Genomic DNA, 17,326 nt, shown 5'->3' with positions numbered 1-17,326 from the left:
TGAGTGAATGAGATAGGTCAGAGGACAAGTGTAGGTGACAAACATATGACTATCTTGTATACTGATCCTGGTTGAGGCAGATTAGAGTTCCAGAAAATGAGAAAACAGTTTGTATTTTCATTTTGTGCTGTTCCGTTTCCTCAAGTTGTAATAGCAGCAGTAGTAGATGTAATAGTGGTAGTAGTAGCAGTAATAGAGAAGCAGTGTGGCTCAGTGGAAAGAGCATGGGCTTTGGAGTCAGAGGTCATGGGTTCAAATCCAGCCTCTGCCACTTGTCAACTATGTGACTTTGGGCAAGTCACTTCACTTTTATGGACCTCAGTTCCCTTATCTGTAAAATGGGGGTGAAGACTGTAAGCCCCCTGTGGGACAACCTGATAACCTTGTAACCTTCCCAGAGCTTAGAACAGTGCTTTGCACATAGTGAGTGCTTAATAAATGCCATTATTATTATTATTGTTGTTATTATTATTAATAGTAGTAGCTGTAGTAGTAATAAGAGGAGTAATAGTAAGAGCAGAAGCAGCAGCAGTAGTAGTAATAGTTTGTTATTATTATTATGTGCCATCGAGTCATTTTTGATTCATAGAGACTCCATGGTTATACTTTCTCCAGGACGTCCTGTCCTCTGCTATAATCCTACTAGCAGAAAGTGAAGAAGATTTGAAGGGTTTATTATTCAAAGTTAAGGAACAGAGCAAAAAGGTGGGCCTATAGTGAAAGTCAAGAAAACAAAGATCATGGCAACTGGAAGGTTTAACACGTTTGCAGTGGACGGAGAGAAGATTGAAGGAGTTGACAATTTTTCTCCCTTGGGAATGATAACCATTAATAAAGGAACTAGGAGCCAAGAAATATGCCAAAGATTAATGTTAGGAAGATTTGCTATGAAGAGACTGGAAAAAGTCATGAAATGTGCTGATGTAGCAATTACTGCAAAAATACAAATTGTCAACTCTATGGTGTTTCCAGTGACAATGTATGGATCTGAAAGATGCACAGTGAAAATACAGGACAGAAGGAACATCGATTCTTTTGAAGTGAGGTGTTGGAGAAGGTTTTTGCGAGCAGTAGCACTACTACTTATCAAATGCCGCATTTATTATAATCTTCAAAGTTCTTCTTAGATCACATCTCCTCTAGTAGGACAGTGCTTTGCACATAGTAAGTGCTTAATAAATGCCATCATTAATTAATTAATTATATGATTAATCCCTCATCTCCCCATCAACTGCCATTTCAGATCCTCTATGTCACCTGGGCACTTAGGTTCCCCAGTCCCCACCCTCACAGCACTTATGTGCATAGCTTCATTCTATCATCAATAATCATATTTATTGAGCGCTTACTATGTGCAGAGCACTGTACTAAGCGCTTGGGAAGTACAAATTGGCAACATATAGAGACAGTCCCTACCCAACAGTGGGCTCACAGTCTAAAAGGGGGAGACAGAGAACAAAACCAAACATACTAACAAAATAAAATAAATAGAATAGATATGTACAAGTAAAATAAATAAATAAATAAATAGAGTAATAAATATGTACAAACATATATACATATATACAGGTGCTGTGGGGAAGGGAAGGAGGTAAGATGGGGGGATGGAGAGGAGGACAAGGGGGAGAGGAAGGAAGGGGCTCAGTCTGGGAAGGCCTCCTGGAGGAGGTGAGCTCTCAGCAGGGCCTTGAAGGGAGGAAGAGAGCTAGCTTGGCGGATGGGCAGAGGGAGGGCATTCCAGGCCCTGGGGATGACGTGGGCCGGGGGTCGATGGTAGGACAGGCGAGAACGAGGTACAGTGAGGAGATTAGCAGTGAAGGAGCGGAGGGTGCGGGCTGGGCTGTAGAAGGAGAGAAGGGAGGTGAGGTAGGAGGGGGCGAGGTGACGGAGAGCCTTGAAGCCCAGGGTGAGGAGTTTCTGCCTGATGCGCAGATTGATTGGTAGCCACTGGAGATTTTTGAGGAGGGGAGTGATATGCCCAGAGCGTTTCTGGACAAAGATAATCCGGGCAGCAGCATGAAGTATGGATTGAAGTGGAGAGAGACACGAGGATGGGAGATCAGAGAGAAGGCTGATGCAGTAGTCCAGACGGGATAGGATGAGAGCTTGAATGAGCAGGGTAGCGGTATGGATGGAGAGGAAAGGGTGGATCTTGGCAGTGTTGCGGAGCTGAGACCGGCAGGTTTTGGTGATGGTTTGGATGTGAGGGGTGAATGAGAGAGCGGAGTCAAGGATGACACCAAGGTTGCGGGCTTGTGAGATGGGAAGGATGGTAGTGCCATCAACAGAGATGGGAAAGTCAGGGAGAGGGCAAGGTTTGGGAGGGAAGACAAGGAGTTCAGTCATCGACATGTTGAGCTTTAGGTGGCAGGCAGACATCCAGATGGAGATGTCCTGAAGGCAGGAGGAGATGCGATCCTGGAGAGAGGGGGAGAGAGCAGGGGCAGAGATGTAGATCTGGGTGTCATCAGTGTAGAGATGATAGTTGAAGCCATGGGAGCGAAAGAGGTCACCAAGGGAGTGCGTGTAGATCGAGAACAGAAAGGGTCCAAGCACTGAACCTTGGGGAACCAAGGGAGGAAGCAATTCTAGAGTTGCTTCCTCCTACTTCAAATTTTTTGGAGTGTCTGTCTCCAAGATACCCACTCTATTATATTTTCTCCCAAGCCCTTAGTTCAGTGCTTGGCACCCAACGATCACTCAGTAGATACTATCAGTTGATCAACTGTTTGATTAAAAGGTCTCTTGTTTTCTCTTCACTGACAGAAGCATAGAGAAGAGCCATGATGTGGAGGCAGAGGGCCTCGAAATGAAGGGAAAGTGAAGATTTGGTTGTTCAGGTCAGAAATAGCAGAGAGAATGCTTACTATGAAATTGTCATGCACTATCAGTTTGAAAGGAGAGATTCAAGGACATGAACAAAACCTTAAACAGTATTCTGTGTGTAATAAAAATGGCCTACTTAGGGAGAAAAATGTGAAGTTACAGAACCGGATGCAATTTTATGTGCGCTTAGCACTGTTATAAAGGAGAGACTAGAAAATGAAACACCCAAGGTCTTCTACGCCTGCCCCCTGAGCCCCTGATGGTAGAGGAGACATTCCTTTTCAATCACATGGCTTTGGAAGCTTCTCCCAGTTACCCTCAAAGGAAGAGAAATTCAGTATGTGGGAGAAAGGAATCAGTGAGCCTACCTCAGGAAAACTGGGAGGGAATAGGATTTAGAACTCTAATTCCACACCCGACTTATTTCAATCGATCAAGAGAAACATTTTCTTCTGTGAGTTATGGCCGGCCCCTGTTCTCACCCTCGACCCTCTTCTAGAGGTCTGAGAGGGAAATCGGAAGCCTAGGAAATCTGTGCAGTGTTAAGCACTGAGTACAGTGCTCTGCACACAGGAAGTGCTCAATAAATACCACTGACGGTACTGACGGTCTCTGAGGACAGACAGCCTTGTTTTTCAATTTATAAAGTCAGTAACATCGATCTTGTCTTGTGCCATCGAGTAGTTTCTGACCAATAATGACACCACGGACACATCTCTCCCAGAACGCCCCGCTCTCCATCTGCGATTGTTCTGGTAGTGGATCAATGGAGATTTCTTGGTAAAAATCTGGAATTGGTTTACCATTGCCACCTTCTGTGCAGTAAACTCTAGTCTCTGTCCTTGACTCTCTCCTGTGCCACTGCTGCCTAGCATGGGTGAGTTTTGACTTGTAGCAGATTGCCTTCCACTTGCTAGCCACTGCCCAAGCTAGGAATGGAATGGCTAGTCCTCTGCTTGACTCTCCCTCCCATAGTCGAGACTGGTAGAGTACTGGAAACTCTCCAGGGGCAACCCAGAGAGGGAAGTAACACTGATGGTATTGATTAAACACTTATTCTGTGATAAGCAGTAGGGATAGATTTGAGATGATCAGATCGAACACAGTCCTTGCTCCCACATGAGATTCATGATCTCAGAGGGAGAGAGGGCAGTGTCTTATCCCCATTTTGTAGATGAGGACATTGCAGGCCCAGAGAGGGTAAATGACTTGTCCAAGGTCACACAGCAGGCCTGTGACAAGGCTGGGATTAGAACACAGGCCTCCTGGCTCCCAGTCTCGGGCCCTTGCCACCAAGCCATTGCTGCCGAAATGACTGGCTCTTGGGCCTATGTGTTGCATAGGAACCATCACCTTAGAGAGGAGGGAAGGAGAGACATACGATTTGGTTAGAAAGAGAAATAACGCAGGCGTCAAACCCAAATCTGGAGATCATGTGAATTTTGTGGCTGATAAAGGTTAAAGTTTCCCTGAAGTAATTTGTGTGCATCTTCTTTGACATAAAAAATTGAAAACTGAGTAATATCAAAGGTGTTAGGAGTAATGGAAAAGGGAGAGTTCAGGACCAAAAGTGGCAAATTGGTAACATGTTGTAAGTACATGGAGGTGGGGAGAAAATAACCAATCTGTAGACGTTTCTGTCCAGGGCATTTTCCCACTGAAAGAAAAAGATTTGTCATGTTTGACTCTTTGGCTGGGGTGGGAGACCTCCTCAGCTGTCTGTTGGAACCGACTTCACAAGAGGTGGAAAAATGGGGCAGGGATTCCTGGGTAATTACTGTCAGGTCCAAAAGGAGAGGGAGGAAGAAGGCCGGAAGCTAAATATCACTCTTTCCACTGAACCACGCTGCTTCTCTGATCTACCCCAGCGCTTAGAACAGTGCCTGGCACATAGTGCTTAATAAGTAACATTGGGGGGGAAAAAAAGCCCACACATAAAGACCTGTGGGAAAAGCAAACATTATAGAAAAATGGGTTTTCCTTTCAAAATTTAGGTGCAGGTTCATTGTCTTAACAACTCTCTGAACCAGGTAAGAGCAACTTCTGCTTAACATTCATTCATTCAATCGTATTTATTGAGCGCTTACTGTGTGCAGAGCACTGGACTAAGCGCTTGGGAAGTACAAGTTGGCAACATATAGAGATGGTCCCTACCCAACAGTGGGCTCACGGTCTAGAAGATATACAACTTATTGCTTACAAAAAAAGGTAAAAAAGGGAAAGCGTAATGTTTTTGCTCAGAGGCACAAAGGCCACCAACATCTACAACCTCAGAAACGGTGCTTGTCACATGTGGCTATATGCCGCAAAGAAATTTGGGAATCATTTCTTCTGGAGGAGTGCTCCTTTCAGGTCCAAAAAAAAAAAAAAAACCTTTTCCATAGGCCTCTCTTCTAAGATTAGGGTCAGAATTCTCCCTCTACAATCAAATGAAAGCACTTAAAACAGTGCTTTGCACATAGTAAGCGCTTAATAAATGCCATCATCATCAAATGAAAGAGCAGTGGGCATCTATACATGCAGTGGATGGTATGTATGTATGGTATGTATATATGTTTGTACATATTTACTACTTTATTTTATTTGTACGCATTTTTTCTATTTATTTTATTTTGTTAATATGTTTTGTCTTGTCTGTCTCCCCCTTCTAGACTGTGAGCCCGCTGTTGGGTAGGGACCATCTCTATAAGTTGAGAAGCAGCGTGGCTCAGTGGAAAGAGCATGGGCTTTGGAGTCAGAGGTTATGGGTTCGAATCCCGGCTCCACCACATGTCTGTTGTGTGACCTTGGGCAAGTCACTTAACTTCTCTGAGCCTCAGTTATCTCATCTGTAAAATGGGGATTAAGACTGTAAGCCCCATGTGGGACAACTTGATCACCTTGTATCCCCCCCAGCGCTTAGAACAGTGCTTTGCACATAGTAAGCACTTAACAAATGCCATCATCATTATTATTATTATATATGTTGCCAACTTGGACTTCCCAAGCACTTAGTACAGTGCTCTGCACACAGTAAGCGCTCAATAAATATGATTGAATGAATGAATGAATGATTTGTGTGTTACATGGACCTCAGTCTAATGGAGTTTTTGAAAGTGTCAGTATGCCTGTGGATAAGAGGAACAGGAAGAATTAGGAATAATCTAGTTTTTTCAAAGTCTTTTGACCCGTCTCAGACTTAAAAAAAACCCATTAATATAATAATGAAAGTGGAGAGTCTCCTCTATATTGGGGAGATATATCACTTTAGACTGTGAGCCCACTGTTGGGTAGGGACTGTCTCTATATGTTGCCAATTTGTACTTCCCAAGCACTTAGTACAGTGCTCTGCACATAGTAAGTGCTCAATAAATACGATTGATGATGATGATATTGGGTATAAAAAACGGCTTAGAGGATAGGGATAAATCAGCAACTTCCCAGAGATGGCTGCCAGGACCAGTTTTGTTTAACAGCTCTATAAATGACCCGAAAGAGGGAGTTGGGTGAAATCTTCAAATCTGTATTTGGATCCGTAAGCAGTTGATATTCACGTCACCCTCAGCCCCACAGCACTCCTGTACATATCTTAAATTTATTTTAACGTTGCTCCCCCTTTAGACCATCAACTCCTTGTGGGTAGGGAACGTGTCCGCCAACACTGTTGTATTGTACTTTCCCAAGCGCTTAGGACCATGCCCTGCACATTGTAAGGCACTCAGATACCTTCGCTTGACCGACTGGAATTTGCGTGCGACGGTGAGTTCTTTTAGGTAGTGAGCGACATGCCTCGCGGGTAAGGAAAAACGAAAGAATATATCGAAGTTCAATTAATTGCCCATAACCTAAGCAGATGGGCTTCAATCAGTGGCATTTTTTGAATATTTACCATGTGCGGAATGCTATATTAAGTCCCCATAAATTGTAAGCTCCTTCCGGGCAGGAATAGAGTCTGCCAGCTCTGTTGTAGCGTACTTTCCCGAGCGCTTAGTACAGAGCTCTGCACACAGTAAGTCCCCCAATACCATAGGTGGCCTGACAGACTTGGGAAAGCAGAAGGTTTGTTGGTTGACGTGATCCCTACCTTTCAGTGAGGCCCGAGTTCTAGCAACCAGTCAACCGTATTTGTTGAGTGCTTACTCGCAGCAGCGTGGGAGTCAGAGGTCGTGGGTTCTAATCCTGCCTCTGCCGCTTGTCAGCTGGGTGACTTCGGGCGAGCCGCTTAACTTCCCCGTGCCTCAGTTCCCTCATCTGTCAAACGGGGATGAAGCCTGTGAGCCCCATGTGGGCCAATCTGATTATTCTGTATCTGCCCCAGCGCTCAGAACAGTGCTTGGCACAGAGTAAGCTTATAACAAATACCATAATTATTCAGTCATATTTATTGAGCGCTTACTGTGTGCAGAGCACTGTACTAAGCGCTTGGGAAGTACAAGTCAGCAACATATAGAGATGGTCCTTACCCAACAACAGTGGTATTATGTTATTGAGAAGTAACACGGCGCAGTGGATAGAGCCTGCCTGGGAGTCAGAAGGTCATGGGTTCTAATTCCGGTTCTGCCACTTGTCTGCTGTATGACTTTGGGCAAGTCACTTTGCTGGGCCTCAGTTCCCTCACTTGTAAAAGGGGGATTGAGACTGTGAGCCCCACGTGGGACAGGGACTGTGTCCAACCTGATCTGCTTGTATCCCCCCCAGCGCTTAGTACAGTGCCTGGCACATAGTTAAGCGCTCAACAAATACCATGATTATTATTATGTTCAGGGCACTGTACTAAGTGCTTGGGAGAGCACAAGCACCAATATGACAGACCATCCCCTGCCCACAAGTTCTAGATGGGCCCAAAGGAAGCTCAGGGAGGGAAATAAGAACGGAAAGCCCTGGCCTTTTAGACTGTGAGCCCACTGTTGGGTAGGGACTGTCTCTATATGTTGCCAACATGTACTTCCCAAGCGCTTAGTACAGTGCTCTGCACACAGTAAGCGCTCAATAAATACGATTGATTGATTGATTGATTGGCCTCACGGTCCTCTCAGGCCAGTGCGTGGATGAAGGCATGACTTGATCCAAGATCAGCCTCGAATCCCTCTGAACATACAGAAGCAGCGTGGCTCAGTGGAACAAGCATGGGCTTGGGAGTCAGAGGTTGTGGGTTCTAATCCTGGCCCCGCCACATGTCTGCTGGGTGACTTTGGGCACTTCACTTCTCTGGGCCTCAGTTCCCTCATCTGGAAAATGGGGATGAAGACTGGGAGCCCCACGTGGGACAACCTGACTAACTTGTATGCCCCAGCACTTAGAACAGTGCTTGGCATATAATAATAATAATAATAATAGTATTTGTTAAGTGCTTACTATGTGCCAAACACTAAGTGCTGGGGGACATACAAGAGAACCAGTGTGGCTCAGTGGCAGGAGCCTAGGCTTTGGAATCAGGTCATGGGTTCAAATCCCAGCTCCGCCAGTTGTCAGCTGTGTGGCTTTGGGCAAGTCACTTAACTTCTCTGAGCCTCGGTTCCCTCATCCGTGAGATGGGGATTGGGACTGTGAGCCCCACGAGGGACAACCTGATCACTTTGTAACCTCCCCAGCGCTTAGAACAGTGCTTTGCACATAGCACTTAATAAGTGCCATCATTATTCAAGGTAATCAGGTTGTCCCACGTGGGGTTCACAGTCTTCATCCCCATTTCGCAGATGAGGGAACTGAGGCCCAGAGAAGTGTCACATAGCTGACAAGTGGCGGAATTAGAACCCATGACTTCTGACTCCCAAGCCCCTGCTCTTTCCATTGAGCCACGCTGCTTCTTTAGTAAGCACATAGTAAGCGCTTAAGAAATAGGAGAAGCAGCGTGGTTCAATGGAAAGAGCGTGGGCTTTGGAGTCAGAGGCCATGGGTTCAAATCCTGACTCTGCTAACTGTCAGCTGTGTGACTTTGGGCAAGTCACTTAACTTCTCTGGGCCTCAGTTACCTCATCTGTGAAATGGGGATGAAGACTGTGGGCCCCACGAGGGACAACCTGATCACCTTGTATCGTCCCCAGCGCTTAGAACGGTGCATGGCACATAGTAAGTGCTTAGCAAATGCCATCATCATCGTCAAAGTCACTTAACTTCTCTGAGCCTCAGTTACCTCATCTGTAAAATGGGAATGAAGACTGTGAGCCCCACGGGGGACAACCTGATTACCTTGTACCCCCCCAGTGCTTAGAACAGTGCTTTGCACATAGTAAGCACTTAACAAATACCATCATTATTGTTATTATTATTAACTTCTCTGAGCCTCAGTTACCTCATCTGTAAAATGGGGATGAAGACTGTGAGCCACACAGGGGACAACCTGACCACGTTGTATCGTCCCCAGCACTTAGAACGGTGCTTGGCACATAGTAAGCGCTTAACAAATGCCATCATAATCATCAAAGTCACTCAGTGGAAAGAGCCCGGGCTTTGGAGTCAGAGGTCAGGGGTTCAAATCCCGGCTCCACCCATTGTCAGCTGTGTGACGTTGGGCAAGTCACTTAACTTCTCTGGGCCTGTTACCTCATCTGTAAAATGGGGATTAAGATTGTGAGCCCCCCATGGGCCAACCTGATCGCCTTGTACACCCCCAGCGCTTAGAACGGTGCTTTGCACATAATAAGCGCTTAACAAATACCATCATTATTGTTATTATTATTAACTTCTCTGAGCCTCAGTTACCTCATCTGTCAAATGGGGATGAAGACTGTGAGCCCCACGGGGGACAACCTGATCACCTTGTAACCTCCCCAGCGCTTGGAACGGTGCTTGCCACATAGTAAGCGCTTAACAAATGCCGTCATCATCGTCAAAGTCACTTAACTTCTCTGAGCCTCAGTTACCTCATCTGTAAAATGGGGATGAAGACTGTGAACCCCACGGGGGACAACCTGATCACCTTGTAACCTCCCCAGCGCTTGGAACGGTGCTTGCCACATAGTAAGCGCTTAACAAATGCCGTCATCATCGTCAAAGTCACTTAACTTCTCTGAGCCTCAGTTACCTCATCTGTAAAATGGAGATGAAGACTGTGAACCCCACGGGGGACAACCTGATCACCTTGTAAACTCCCCAGCGCTTAGAACAGTGCTTTGCACATAGTAAGCGCTTAACAAATACCATCATTATTATTATTATTATCACCCATACAAAGGTGACTGATTAGCCAAACTTCAGTTTTCTGAAAGGTGGGCAATCTAAGAAATGGATAATCCCCCTCCAACTCCCTCAAACTTTCAGCTCCCTGAAACGAAATTGGGCACAGGCCTTTTTGTGATAGATCCAAATCTATCTGGGTATCCCAATGTTGATAGAGTTTGTCCTTCATTCCGGAAAAAGACACCACTGACAGGGAAATTCACCTGTAAGGGCATGTGTGAACGAGTGCAGGACTCTGAGCATGGCCTAGTGGAAAGAGCATGGGCCTGGGTGTCAGGGGACATGGGTTCTAATCCTGGCTCTGTGTGACTCTGGGTAAGTCACTTAACTTCTCTGTGCCGCAGTTCCCTCATCTGTAAAATGGGGATTAAGACCGTGAGCCCCACGTGGGCTCCAACCTGTGTTGGACCTGTGTCCAACCTGATTACCCCAGCTCTTAGAACAGTGCTTGGCATATAGTAAGCATTTAACAAATACCATACTTATTATGATTATTATGTACTTATGACTTGAAGGGGTTCAATTACTCCTTCTATTGGTTCTTGTTGTCCTATGTGTGTATCACCAGTTATAAATTGTTTCAATAATAACAATCATCGTGATAATAATATTTGTTAAGCACTTAGTGTGTCATACAGTCATTCATTCAATCGTATTTATTGAGCACTTACTGTGTGCAGAGCACTATACTAAGCCCTTGGGAAGTACAAGTCGGCAACATATAGAGACAGTCCCTACCCAACAACGGGCTCACAGTCTAGAAGGCAAGCACTCTACTATGCTTTGGGGTAGATACAAGAGAATCAGGTCAGGCACAATCCCCGAGCCACGTAGTGCTCATGATCTAAGGGGGAGAGAGCACAGGTATTGATCGCCCATTTTACAGGTGAGGAAATTGAGGTACGGAGAAGATGAGAGACTTGCTCAAAGTCACATAGTAGGCAAACTACAGAACTGGGATTAGAACCCAGGTTCTCCTATTCCCAGGCCCGTGCTCTATCCACTAGTCTACACTGTTTCTCTTTTAATGGAGTCCATCTCTCCTGAAAAATTCCCTACATGATTTGTGGCAGATAAGAACTGCCAAATCTACCTCTCAAATGCAGGTGCCCTGAGAAGCAGCGTAGCCTAGTGGAGAGAGCATGGGCCTGGGAGTCAGAGGATCTGGGTTCTAATCCTGGCTCTACCATTTGTCTGTTGTGTGACCTTGGGCAAGTTAGTTAACTTCTCTGTTTCTCAGTTACATTACTTGTAAAGTGAGGATTAAGACTGAGAGCCCTATGTGGGACAGGGACTGTGTCCAACTCGATAATGTACAGAGCACTGTTCTAAAGTGTCTACACATTCCCTACCCACAGGGAGCTTACAGCCTGGAGGGGGAGACAGACATTAGTATTCAGCATTCAATAACATTAATCTTAACATTAAATCATTCATCCATTCAATCGTATTTACTGAGCACTTACTGTGTGCAGAGCACTACTAAGCAGTTGGGAGAGTACAGTATAACAGAGTTGGTGAACACATTCCCTGCCCACAGGAGCTTACAATCTAGAGAGGGGAATGGAGACATCAATACAAATAAATAAATTACAGATATTTATATAAGTGCTGTAGAGCTGGGAGGGGGGAAGAGCAAAGGGAGAAAGTCAGGATGACACAGAAGAGAGTGGGAGAAGTTCATAAGTGCTGTGGGACTGACAAAACCAGTCATCGATGGTATTTATTGAGTGCCTATTATATGCAGGGCTCCACACTAAGAACTTGGGATTGTTAAGCAGATGCAAGGCACACATTCCCTGCCTTCAGGAGAGGCAGTGTGGTCTAATGGATAGAGCATGGGCCTGAGAGTCAGAAGGACCTGGGTTCTAATTTCGGCTCCTCCACTTACCTGCTGCGTGACATTGGGTAAGTCACTTCACTTCTCTGAACCTCAGTGACCTCATCTGTAAAATGGGGATTAAGACTTTGAGCCCCACGTGGGACATGGACTGTGTGCAGCCTGAATAGCTTGTATCCACCCCAGTGCTATAACAGTAAGTGCTTAACAAATACCAAAAACCCCCCCCTGAAAACCCACAATCTAATGGGAGAGATAGGCTGACAGAAATGATTGGCTACTAGGGAGAGGAGAAGGAAGAACCAGTATCTAACTGGTAACAGCAAAACTCTGGAAATGTGACTAGTTGAATAAAGAAGTGAATGAATAAGTCAAACTTTAAGGGCTAAGGATGGGACAAGGAAACTGAGAGACATTAAATGACCCTTTTTCACTAGACAACACTACCTTCTGGTCAGGTCCCACCCCCACCTTGGTCCTTTCCTTTGCCTCTTCTAGGAACCCTGATAACGAAGTGATGGTCTCTGTGAGGTCTCACAGGCCCTCCATATGCTGTCATCCCCCGTGCGTTAAAGAGATTAGAAAATGGGATTCTTTTGCTTGGTTTCTTATCCCAGCTCTGCCACCACTGGTATGCTGTGTGATTTTGGGCAAGTCACTTCACTTCTCTGTGCCTCAGTTTCCTCATCTATAAAATGGGAATTAGGACTGTGAGCCCTATGTGGGACAGGGACTCTGTCCACCCGGATTGACTTGTATCTACCCCCGTGCTTAGTACAGTGCCTGGCACATGGTAAGCATTTAACAAATACTGTAAAAAAAATAGTAGATGGCAAGGTGTACAAGCTAAACCCCTTCTCATCCACTGAGAGCAGGAAATGCCAGTTCTTAATAATAATAATAATGATAATAATAATGATTGTGGTGTTAAGCCCCCCTTTACCTCTGCTCCCCCTCCTCTCCCCATCACCTGACACACTCCCTTTGCTCTACTAACATTCCCCCCTGCACAGCACTTGTGTATATATGTACATATCTATAATTCTATTTATTTATATTAATGATGTGTATATATCTATAATTCTACTTACTTATATTGATGCTATTGATAACAGTTTACTTGTTTTGAAGCCTGTCTCCCCCCTTCTAGGCTGTGGCCACCTGTGGTCAGGGATCATCTCTATGCTGAATTGTATTTTTCAAGTGCTTAGTACAGTGCTCTGCACAAAGTAAGCACTCAATAAATATGATTGAATGAGTATTAAGCACTTACTATGTGCCAGGTATTGTACTAAGCGCTGGGGTGGATACAAACAAGTAGGGCTGGACACAGTCCCTGTCCCACACAGGGCTCACAGTCTCAATCCCTATTTTACAGATGAGGGAACTGAGGCACAGAGAAGTGAAGTGACTTGCCCAAGATCACACAAAGCAGACAGGTGGCAGAGCCAGGATTAGAATCCATGACCTTCTGAATCCCAGGCCCTATCTCTATCCACTACTCCATGCTGCTACATTCATTCAACCGTATTTACTGAGTGATTACTGTGTGCAGAGAACTGTACTAAGTGCTTGGGAAAGTACAATACAACAATAAACAGTGACATTCCCTGCCAGAGTGGGGGAGACAGACATCAATACAAATAAATAAAATTGCAGATATGTACATAAATGCTGTAGGGCTGGAAGTGGGGGAAGAGCAAAGGGAGCAAGTCAGGGTGATGCAAAAGGGAATGGGAGATGAGGAAAAGTGGGTCTTATTCTGGGAAAGCCTCTTGGAGGAGATGTGCCTTCAATAAGGCACACTGCTGCTTCTGCTTCTCCAAGGTGGAGATGTCACCAAGGAAAGCGATCAGCGGCAGCATTCCTGGCTCTGGAGAAAACTGCTGGGGGAATCTTAGGGATGGAAAGTCGGCTGGGCTGGCAATTTGCTTCTCTTCGGAAAGCCCTCCGGAGACCCCTGCTTCATAACATACAGCAGTCTCTTCAGTTGGGATTTCAAAGGAGAAACCTCACCTATTTGAATTATTAATAATGCTCCCTGCGTCACTTTGCTGGTCTCTGGAGTGGCCCCATCCAACTCGATTTAGGCCTGAGCCAAAGTTGCTGATGAGAGCTGACATGACCACAGCCTGCAGGCTTAAGGCTGATGTGCAGTTGGGTTAAAAGCCACCAAATCATTTCAGATTCATCAACCAATATGCCATAGAAACTATCAACTTGGGGCAACGCTAACACAAGATGACAGAAGTTGCTAAGTATATAGAAGGTTGAGTTTGGGATGGGAATAGGGTTGAAAACAGGCCCATCAGTCTCTTGCTTTATTCCTAGTCCTTTCTCCGAAATGCTCCCATCTGGGGAAGGCAAGAGGAGAAGCAGTGTGGCTTAGTGGAAAGAGCACAGGCCTGGGAGTCAGAGAACCTGGGTTCTAATCCCAGCTCTGCCAATTGCTTGCTGAATGATCTTGGGCAAGTCATTTAAGTTCTCTGTGTTTCAGTTCTCCTATTCTCTCTCCTATTTAGATTGTGAGCCCCTTGTGGCACAGGAACTGTGTATGACATATATATGTGTTTAACAAATCATCATCATCATCAATCGTATTTATTGAGCGCTTACTATGTGCAGATCACTGTACTAAGCGCTTGAGAAGTACAAATTGGCAACATACAGAGACAGTCCCTACCCAACAGTGGGCTCACAGTCTAAAAGGGGGGGGGGGAATGCAAGATAACAATAACAATAATGATGATAATTATAATAATAAGGACAATAATAATGTTATGGAATAAGTATGTACAGGCTTAGAACAGTGCTTTTCACATAGGAAGTGCTTAACAAATACCATCATTAATTTTATTATTACTAGGTGCCAAACCCCAAACCCTGCCCTCTCCCTGACTTTCCCATCTCTGTTGACGGCACTACCATCCTTCCCGTCTCACAAGCCCGCAACCTTGGTGTCATCCTCGACTCCGCTCTCTCATTCACCCCTCACATCCAAGCCATCACCAAAACCTGCCGGTCTCAGCTCCGCAACATTGCCAAGATCCGCCCTTTCCTCTCCATCCAAACCCTGCTCGTTCAAGCTCTCATCCTATCCCGTCTGGACTACTGCATCAGCCTTCTCTCTGATCTCCCATCCTCGTGTCTCTCTCCACTTCAATCCATACTTCATGCTGCTGCCCGGATTGTCTTTGTCCAGAAATGCTCTGGGCATGTTACTCCCCTCCTCAAAAATCTCCAGTGGCTACCAATCAATCCGTGCATCAGGCAGAAACTCCTCACCCTGGGCTTCAAGGCTCTCCGTCACCTCGCCCCCTCCTACCTCACCTCCCTTCTCTCCTTCTACAGCCCAGCCCACACCCTTTGCTCCTCCGCCGCTAATCTCCTCACCGTACCTCGTTCTCGCCTGTCCCGCCATCGACCCCCGGCCCACGTCATCCCCCGGGCCTGGAATGCCCTCCCTCTGCCCATCCGCCAAGCTAGCTCTCTTCCTCCCTTCAAGGCCCTACTGAGAGCTCACCTCCTCCAGGAGGCCTTCCCAGACTGAGCCCCTTCCTTTCTCTCCCCCTCGTCCCCCTCTCCATCCCCCCATCTTACCTCCTTCCCTTCCCCACAGCACCTGTATATATGTATATATGTTTGTACATATTTATTACTCTATTTATTTATTTATTTATTTTACCTGTACATATCTATTCTATTTATTTTATTTTGTTAGTATGTTTGGTTTTGTTCTCTGTCTCCCCCTTTTAGACTGTGAGCCCACTGTTGGGTAGGGACTGTCTCTATATGTTGCCAACTTGTACTTCCCAAGCGCTTAGTACAGTGCTCTGCACACAGTAAGCGCTCAATAAATACGATTGATTGATTGATTGATCTCAGATGGCACCTGGAGTTTCCAGTAGTCTATCAGTCTTGGCTACAGGAGGGAGAGTCAAGCAGAGGTCTGTCCATTCCATTTCTAACTTTGACAGTGGCTAGTGAGTGGAAGGCAATTTACTACAAGTCAAAACTCACCCGTGCTGGGCAGCAGCGTCATGGGATTGAGTTGAGAGCGGAGCCTCAAGTTGACTGCGCAGAAGGAGGCAATGGTAAACCTTATGTCAGCTCCTTATCTTCCATCCCAGACCCTGTCCTCTCCCTGACTTTCCCGTCACTGTAGACGGCACTACCATTCTTCTCATTTCACAAGCCCACAACCTTGGTGTCATCCTTGACTCTGCTCTCTCATTCACCCCACACATCCAATCCATCACCAAAACCTGCCAGTCTCACCTCCACAACATCACCAAGATCTGCCCTTTCCTCTCCATCCAAACCACTACCTTGCTCGTTCAATCTCTCATCTATCCCTACTGGATTACTACATCAGCCTCCTTTCTGACCTCTCCGTTTCAGTCTATAAGTCACTCTGCTGTCTGGATTATCTTTGTACATAAATGCTCTGGGCATGACACTCCCCTCCTCAAAAATCTCCAGTGGTTGCCTATCAACCTTCGAATCAAGCAAAAACTCCTCACCCTTGGCCTCAAAGCTCTCCATTACCTCGCCCCCTCCTACCTCACCTCCCTTCTCTCCTCCTACAGCCCAGCCCGCACACTCTGCTCCTCTGCCGCTAACCTCCTCAATGTGCCTCGTTCTTGCCTGTCCCGCCGTCGACCCCTGGCCCACGTCCAACCTCTGGCCTGGAATGCCCCCTCTCCACACACCTGCCAAACTAGCTCTCTTCCTCCCTTCAAAGCCCTACTGAAAGCTCACCTCCTTCAGGAGGCCTTCCCAGACTGAGCCCCCACCTTTTTCCTCCTCTCCTCCTCCTCCTCCCCTCCCCATCGCCCCCCTCCCTCCCTCTGCCCTACCCTTTTCCCCTCCCTATAGCACTTGTATATATTTGTGCATATTTAGTACTCTATTCATTTCATTTGTACATATTTTTTACTCCATTTATTTCATTAATGATGTGAATATAGCTAAAATTCTTTTTATTCTGATAGTATTGACACCTGTCTACTTGTTTTGTTTTGTTGTCTGTCTCCCCCTTCTAGACTGTGAGCCCGTTGTTGGGTAGGGACCATCTCTATATGTTGCCAATTTGTACTTCCCAAGTGATTAGTACAGTGCTCTGCACACAGTAAGCGCTCAATAAATGAGATTGAATGAATTGAATAAATGAATGAATAAATCACTTCTGCATTTTTATCAAGAAAACTCTATGGATCCACTACCCCATATCCCTCCTACCATTCCTTTCCAAACTCCTTGAACGAGTTGTCTACACGTGCTGCCTTAATGATGACGATAATGATGATGGTATGCGTTAAGCGCTTACTATGGACAAAGCACTGTTCTAAGCACTGGGGGGATACAAGGAGATCAGGTTGCCCCACAGTCTTAATCCCCATTTTACAGATGAGGTAACTGAGGCCCAGAGAAGTGAAGTGACTGGCCCAAAGTCACACAGCTGACAATTGGCAGAGCTGGGATTTGAATCCATGACCTCTG

General features: G+C 45.9%; 1 non-coding gene across 1 annotated transcript; it reads right to left on the bottom strand.

Annotated features, from left to right (window-relative positions):
- Positions 1 to 3,713: 3,713 nt before the first annotated feature.
- LOC119920265 lies at positions 3,714 to 3,851 on the bottom strand. The gene has a single exon (XR_005448023.1). It is a non-coding gene; the product is annotated as a small nucleolar RNA SNORA7 (small nucleolar RNA).
- Positions 3,852 to 17,326: the final 13,475 nt, after the last annotated feature.

Source organism: Tachyglossus aculeatus, chromosome X1, assembly GCF_015852505.1.
Source record: "Tachyglossus aculeatus isolate mTacAcu1 chromosome X1, mTacAcu1.pri, whole genome shotgun sequence".
Classification (NCBI taxonomy): Eukaryota; Metazoa; Chordata; class Mammalia; order Monotremata; family Tachyglossidae; genus Tachyglossus; species Tachyglossus aculeatus.
Note: the sequence above shows the minus strand (reverse complement) of the source record. Positions and strands in the feature narration are given on the sequence as shown.